The sequence below is a fragment of the Salvelinus alpinus genome, chromosome 1 (genome assembly GCF_045679555.1).
Source record: "Salvelinus alpinus chromosome 1, SLU_Salpinus.1, whole genome shotgun sequence".
Taxonomy (NCBI): domain Eukaryota; kingdom Metazoa; phylum Chordata; class Actinopteri; order Salmoniformes; family Salmonidae; genus Salvelinus; species Salvelinus alpinus.
In genome coordinates this window covers 88,308,252-88,316,648 of record NC_092086.1, presented here as the reverse complement: position 1 = coordinate 88,316,648, position 8,397 = coordinate 88,308,252, and the positions used below count along the sequence as shown (strand labels likewise).

Genomic DNA, 8,397 nt, shown 5'->3' with positions numbered 1-8,397 from the left:
TAGTCTGTTCTGGACTTGGGGACTGTGAAGAGACCTCTAGTGGCATGTCTTGTGGGGTATGCATGGGTGTCCGAGCTGTGTGCCAGTAGTTTAGACAGACAGCTCGGTGCATTCAACATGTCAACACATCTCATAAATAAAAGTAATGATGAAGTCAATCTCTCCCCCACTTTCAGCCAGGAGAGATTGACATGCATATTATTAATATTAGCTCTCTGTGTACATCCAAGTGCCAGCCATGCTGCCCTATTCTGAGCCAATTGCCATTTTCCTAAGTCCTTTTTTTGTGGCACTTGACCACACGACTGAACAGTACTCAAGGTGCGACAAAACTAGGACCTGTAGACCTGCCTTGTTGATAGTGTTGTTAAGAAGGCAGAGCATCGCTTTATTATAGACAGACTTCTCCCCATCTTAGCTACTACTGCATCAATATGTTTTGACCATGACAGTTTACAATCTAGGGTTCCTCCAAACAGTTTAGTCATCTCAACTTGCTCATTTTCCACATGATTTATTACAAGATTTAGTTGAGGTTTAGGGTTTAGTGAGTGTTTTGTTCCAAATACAATGCTTTTAGTTTTAGAAATATTTAGGGCTAACTTATTCCTTGCCACCCACTCTCAAACTAACTGCAGCTCTTTGTTGAGTGTTGCAGTCATTTCAGTCGCTGTAGTAGCTGACGTGTATAGTGTTGAGTCATACATACATAGTGGTCTATGGTGGTCTGCTTGTGGTATGTTGAAAATGTCAGTGAAGACACCTGCCAGTTGGTCAGCACATGCCCAGAGGGCACATCCTGGTAATCCGTCTGGCCCAGCGGCCTTGTGAATGTTGACCTGTTTAAAGGTCTTACTCACATCAGCTACGGAGAGCGTGATCACACAGTCGTCCGGAACAGCTGATGCTCTCATGCATGCCTCAGTGTTGCTTGCCTCGAAGCGAGCATAGAAGTGATTTAGCTCGTCTGGTAGGCTCGTGTCACTGGGCAGCTTGCGGCTGTGCTTCCCTTTGTAGTCTGTAATAGTTTGCAGGCCCTGTAACATCCGACGAGCGTCAGGGCCGGTGTAGTACGATTCAATCTTAGTCCTGTATTGACGCTTTGCCTGTTTGATGGTTCGTCGGAGGGCTTAGCAGGATTTCTGATAAGCTTCCCGGGTTAGAGTCCCGCACCTTGAAAGCGGCAGCTCTACCCTTTAGCTCAGTGTGAATGTTGCCTGTAATCCATGGCTTCTGGTTGGGGTATGTATGTACAGTCACTGTGGGGACGACGTCCTCGATGCACTTATTGATAAAGCCAGTGACTGATGTGGTGTACTCCTCAATGCCATCGGATGAATCCCCGAACATGTTCCAGTCTGTGAAAGCAAAACAAGTCCTGTAGTTTAGCATCTGCTTCATCTGACCACTTTTATAGACCGAGTCACTGGTGCTTCCTGCTTTAATTTTTGCTTGTAAGCAGGAATCGGGAGGATAGAATTATGGTCAGATTTGCCAAATGGAGGGCGAGGGAGAGATTTGTACGCGTCTCTGTGTGTGGAGTAAAGGTGGTCTAGAAATGTTTTCCCTCTGGTTGCGCATTTAACATGCTGATAGAAATTAGGTAAAACTGATTTAAGTTTCCCTGCATTAAGGTCTCTGGCCACTAGGAGTGCCACCTCTTGGTGAGCTGTTTCCTGTTTGCTTATTTCCTTATACAGCTGACTGAGTGCGGTCTTAGTGCCAGCATCCGTCTGTGGTGGTAAATAAACAGCCACGAAAAAAAATCATGAAATCTCTCTTGGCAAATAGTGTGGTCTACAGCTTATCATGAGATACTCTACTTCAAGCGAGCAAAATCTGGAGTCTTCCTTAGATTTCATGCACCAGCTGTTGTTTACAAATATACCGTCTTACCGGAGTCTGCTGTTCTATCTATCCAGTGCATCATATATCCCGCCAGCTGAACGTTTTCCATGTCGTCATTCAGCCATGATTCGGTGAAACATAAGATATTATAGTTTTTGATGTCCCGTTGGTAGGATATTCGTGATCATACCTCGTCTAATTTATTGTCCAATGATTGTATGTTGGCAGGTAATATTGATGGAAGGGCAGATTTCCTACTCGCCATCGGCGGATCCTTACGAGGCACCTCGCCCTGTGTCCTCCATACCTGTGTCTCTTTCTCTTGCCAAAGACTGTGAACCATGCCCTTGTTGTGATATAAAAATTATAGAATAGGTGCCCTCTAAACAGGTTTGAGCAAGGGACCAAGATCCAAACAGACAGCTGCCTGGAGGCTTAGAGAATGAAGGCCACCATGAGGACAAGGACAAAAACGCTAACAGTGGACCTGCTGAGAACTCCTGATTAACTCATTATTTCCTGGAGATATAAGCAGCACACCTTAGCATCAATTTCAAGAGTTAACTAAGCCCCTCACTCTAACTTTAACCACAGCATGTGTTGACTGACAGCCATAAATAACACAAATGTTCCACACCTTCTCTTCTTCTTTTTCAAATGGGATTTGTGAGTTCCGGACAGCTCCTGGGAAGAAAATAAATGGAATGTAACAGTTTGCATTGATTTGGCACACGTAATGTGTTACACAAGTAGGTCTGCTGAAATAATTTCAGAATACCCTGATGAACCTAGAGGTTCATATAGGCTAACACAGAACGTTTGGTCTTCAGGCACCCATCCAGTGACCTGAAGCTTTAGCAGCAGACTGCAGTCACAGGTCACGAGCAGTGTCTGACTGGTTTGTTGTTGTTGGAGACTATAACGTCAGTGTGTTGGAAGCTATTGGCCTGATTTGAGGTATGATATACTACTTTAGGTCCCACTTTATTTGGATAGTCAACTATAGGTGGTCTATAAAATCTTAAACTTGTAAGTGTATTGATATGCAACAACTTGCCTAGGGTTTGGGTTACAATAGTTAGTTAGTGTATTGATAGTTTGTTGAACATCTGGTTGAACTCACCGTGGGTATACATGGATCTGAGCCTCTCCACTTGGCCCTTGTCCCTCAAAGATGGGCTACTGTGTCGACTGGGAACTCTACTACTGTTTTCGTGGATGACTGGGTGTTTGTTGAGGGCAGGCTCAACAAACACTCTGTTGAGCCTTCCTAGACCAGAGGAAAGAGAGCAACATGATCAGGGACTGGAAGGCTACAATACTGTAAACATACTGAATGCTTGGGTTTATTGATTATTCCATAGGGTATTATTGATTTATTCCAAGGTCAAAATTCAAGATTTGCCAAGTTTCATGACTACTTACTGTGTTATATTGGTTGTCAAAAGCATGCGGTAATACTAGAAAAGTCCCCTGTCTGGTAGCAAGTTCTAGATATGTTATTTGGTTATGTGCTGGACTCTTACAATTAGGGGTGATGCGGATAGCCAGGTCAGGCCAGGAGACTGAAATCTGTTCTCAAGTACTCATTAAATAAAGGAACAGAACGATGCACCCTAGTTTCCTGTTCAAAGCTATGCCCATTGGCAATTCCACAGTAACAGATTGATGCTGAGACTCAGATTTTTCACTTAAAAATGTCAAACAAAAAACAATGATTACACAGTTAAACAAACCATGCCACTCTATGCACATATATCAACCTGGCCAGATTGTACGATTTCCTTCAGTTCTCTGCGATTGGCTTGTGAAGCTACATTAGCCAACGTAGGCTATGTCAACTGCAGCGGTGTATTTGTGCCGGCACCTGCAGTGCAAGCCTCACTCTATGTTAATGCGCAAGTGACGTGAGTTGGGAAAAACTGAAAGTATGCATCTTAGAAATAGTTTTGACATACAAACTTGTCGGAACTCAAAATCAAATAGACTTTCCCAAAATAAAATGGTCATTGTGGTAGAACATTTATTTTGAATAGCAATTTTGTGCATTTATCAAAATCCCATCAGGTAGCCTGATATTAGATGTGTCATATGAACAAGATTATTAGGGAAATCGTTCTTCTTGCACAGCATGTAAACGTTTAAATCTAACAATTATGTAAATCTGACTATTCAAAATAGTGCTGGCCGTGTTCCTATTGGTCAGTCACCCGGATTGGCTCGTAACACTAGCCACAATGCACGGACACTGCCAGAACTTTGTCTGAGCCTACAACCACACACAGCGGTACTTAATCGTCAGACCTAGACCCTGTCACACTGAATGAGCCAAGATGTCCTACAATCATTTAAGACCTAAGAATTTGCCCACAACTTGGACATTTGTCTGGGACGGCAAAATCGTAGTATAAGACGTCTAAAATCATACAGTCTGCAAAGGCCTTAAGTGGAAAAAATATCAGAATTGGGCTTCCTGTATACACACAGTCCATGAGTTCTGTGCTCAGTCAAGTCTGTGTTGAGTGATTGGAATGGCATAATTCTAGTATTACCATTTTTTCAGCATATTTGGGGTTGGTTAGTATCAGAAACCCCTAAAGTCTGTTATAAATACCCATATAAAACACAGTTACTCAAATACCAAATAGCAAAGCGGTTAAGAGCGTTGGGCCAGTAACAGAAAGGTCGCTGGTTGAATCCCCAAGCAAGGTGGAAAAATCTGCCATTCTGCCTTTGAGAAAGGCAGTTAACCCCCAACAACAACTGCTCCCTGGGTGCTGATGTTTATGTTGATTAAGGCAGACCCCCTCACCTCTCTGATTCAGAAATTGGGTTGGGTTAAATGTGGTAGACACATTTCAGTTGAATGCATTCAGTTGTGCAACTGACTAGGTATCCCCTTTCCCCTCCTTTCCTTAAATCCTACCTTGGGTTACCATCAAACCTGCTGTAAAAGTCAAGTCCTGAAGTGTGTAGTGTATGTGACAACAACTAATGAAGTAGCTGTATTGACACTTTACACAGTGAGCATAGGGGATTAAATGTTGACGCTTGTCCGATTACTTTGGCCTAATTCATGAATAGGACACGTTCCTCTCTACATAACCTTGTGATCTGTTGTATGGAGCTCCAAGTCAACTTAATTCACCCAGTAAACCCAAACAGGCAAAAAACATCAGCTTTTTCTCATTTTTCAAGGTATTTTACAATTTACAAGTTATGCTTTTTTCTTTTTTTTGCTAATCGATTTTGTGGGGTGAATAGGGTAAATTGACTGTCTAACTGTGTAATTAAAATGAGTATTTTAGCTTTGCTGAGTTCAAAAGCATGGTTGTGTCTTGTGTGCCTCTTTGCCTATATCTAACAAGTACAGTGCAAATGGAAAGTATTCAGACTCATTTACTTTCCACATTTTGTTACGTTACATCCTTATACTAAAATGGATTAAAAAAAATGTTTTCTTCTCATAAATCTACACACAATACCCCATAATTGTGTGTAGATTTACGGGGTGGCAGGGTAGCCTAGTGGTTAGAGCGTTGGACTAGAAACCAAATGGTTGCAAGACAAAAATCTGTCGTTCTGCTCCTGAACAATACAGTTAACCCACTGTTCCTAGGCCGTCATTGAAAATAAGATTTTGTTCTTAAGAATATACCCCCAAAAAAGTAAGAGATAACAATAATAAATTATTAAAGAGCAGCAGTAAATAACAATAATAGGGCTATATACAGGGGGTACCGGTACAGAGTCAATGTGCGAGGGCACTGGTGTCGAGGTAATTGAGGTAATATGTGCGTGTAGGTAGTTATTAAAGTGACAATGCATAGATAATAACAGAGAGTAGCAGCATCATTCCAGAGGGGGAGGGGGCAATGCAAATAGTCTGGGTAGCCATTTGATTATCTGTTCAGGAGTCTTATGGCTTGGGCTTGGGGGTAGAAGCTATTTAGGAGCCTCTTGGACCTAGACTTGGCGCTCCAGTACTGCTTGCCATGTGGTAGCAGAGAGAACAGTCTATGACTTGGGTGGCTGGGGTCTTTGACAATTTTTCAGGCCTTCCTCTGATACCGCCCTGGTATAGAGGTCCTGGGTGGCAGGAAGCTTGGCCCCGGTGATGTACTGGGCCGTAAGCACTGCACTCTGTAGTGCCTTGTGCTCGGAGGGCCCGAGCAGTTGCCATACCAGGCAGTGATGCAACCCGTCAGGATGGTGCAGCTGTAAAACCTTTGAGGATTTGAGGAACCATGCCAAATCTTTTCAGTCTCCTGAGGGGGAATAGGTTTTGTCGTGCCCTCTTCACGACTGTCTTGGTGTGCTTGGACCATGTTAGTTTGTTGGTGATGTGGGCGCCAAGGAACTTGAAGCTCTCAACCTGCTCCACTACAGTCCCATTGATGAGAATGGGGGCGTGCTCGGTCCTCCTTTTCCTGTAGTCCACAATCATCTCCTTTGTCTTGATCACGTTGAGGGAGAGGTTGTTGTCCTCCCTATAGGCTGTCTCATCGTTGTCGGTGATCAGGCCTACCACTGTAGTGTCATCAGCAAACTTAATGATGGTGTTGGAGTTGTGCCTGGCCTTGCAGTCATGAGTCATGAGTGAACAGGGTGTACAGGCGGGGACTGACAATACACAATACATAATACACAAATATCTCTTGATAATGTTCCTAAGCTTAGTACAACTGAAAGCTCAATCTCCTTTATGTCAATTTCCTGAGAGTCCATTTTGGATCCCCGTCAACAGAAATAACACTATCTATCCCTGAGCTACTGCTACACTACTGAGTTAGCAACCTGCAAGTTCAACTAGTAATTTAACTACATTTTGCAGTAGCTTGTTGGTGGCTTAGTAAAAAATAAAATCTAGGTAGTGTTTTCAGTAGTTAATAACATTTTATTTTGCCATGTAGTGGTGTAGCTAACTACTGGAACTACACACTACTCTTTTGGCAAAATAAAATAAAATCTGTGTAAAATAGGCAATAACTTCCTTTATTTTTCGGTGTCCGACCTGCCTAATTCTCACTTGAAAATTGTTCTTGTGTTCAATCGGCTAAATTACAAATTCTGTTAACATCTGACCCCAAAGTGATCTAATCTTGCAATTTGTCATCTATACAATTTCAGATTTACACATGATGATTTTTAACAAAATAGTTTGGATCTAGTGAACTACTTTATCATAGTAACTTTAGTTAAATAAACTATATTTTAAGGGTCGCTTTAGTGTAGCTTAACTTCTTCCAGTGTGAAGTAATTGGTAGCTTGCTAAACTATATTTTCAGAGTAGCTTCCCCAACACTAGTGACTGAGCAGTGAACACATATAAAACACTGCCTGTCCTGACAGCAGAGTTGGGGTCCATTCCATTTAAATTCAGGAAGTAAACTGAAATTCCAACTGAAACATTTTTACAGTTGAATTCCTGTTAAGTTCCTGAATTGGCATAATTGAAATGGCCACAACTCTGTTTGACAGAGCAACAAGGAGTTTTGGTGAAACCATAAAAAAAGTTAAAGAGAGAGAGGGAATAGAAGAAAGTTAATTAATGGTAGTATTTGCCTTACCAGAGAGAAGCAGAAGAGGTTCATATTTCAGATGCTGTGCCTCCCTCCTCCACCTCCGGCCACAGATAATGGAAAACAGTAGAGACACATACCACTATACGCAAATGATCATACACACAGTTTCTGAGCTCTGTAGGCTGTCTACAGCCCCACGGCTTACTAACAGTTTAAAATCCCTCCCATAATCCAATAGAAAACATTGAGCCATTACTGTCCAAGACAGCTCTCACAAACAGGCAGGTCTGCCCCGGACCAGGCAGGCCACCCATAATCACACTCTCAACAGGCAGGCACTGACTTAAGCTGGCTGGCTGCACAAAACAAACAAACAGCGCTAAAGCTCATGCTGCTTTTGTTATGGGGATTTTTTATTATTATTATTATTTAAATTAACGCTTAGGCTATTTTTGGGGGTTGGGATCTTCTGGTCAAACTTTAATAAGATAATAATAAGATATGTGATAAAGTGTTTAAATGGTTACTTTAAGCCCGACGTGAATAATATACTGCTTTCCCGGGAACAGGCCCAGATCCCCATCATTTGCATGAAGAGAAGGCGGAGAAAAAGGGGCCAGAGGTCGGGCTACCTTATTAAAATTCGTAGGCAATCGAATAAACCCCCACTTCCTTCCATTCTGCTAGCAAACGTGCAATTTTTGGAAAATAAAATGGATGACCTACGCGGAAGATTAAACTACCAACGGGACATTCAAAACTGTAATATCTTATGCTTCACGGAGTCGTAGCTGAACGACGACATTATCGACATACAGCTGGCTGGTAAAACGCTGTACCGGCAGGATAGAACAGCGGTGTCTTTTAAGACAAGGGGCGGCGGACTATGTATTTTTGTAAATAACTGCTGGTGCACGATATCTCAGGAAGTCTCGAGGTTTTGCTCGCCTGAGGTAGAGTATCTCATGATAAAGCTGTATACCACACTATCTACCTTGAGAGATTTCATCTGTTTTTTTCGTAG

At 42.4% G+C, this 8,397-nt stretch overlaps 1 long non-coding RNA gene across 1 annotated transcript; it reads right to left on the bottom strand.

Moving 5' to 3' along the window:
• Positions 1–499: 499 nt before the first annotated feature.
• On the bottom strand, positions 500–7,534 carry LOC139532852 (uncharacterized). Its single transcript, XR_011666662.1, has 4 exons — positions 7,419–7,534; positions 2,972–3,118; positions 2,486–2,532; positions 500–1,358 (listed from the first exon to the last, which is right to left on the bottom strand). It is a non-coding gene; the product is annotated as an uncharacterized lncRNA (long non-coding RNA).
• Positions 7,535–8,397: the final 863 nt, after the last annotated feature.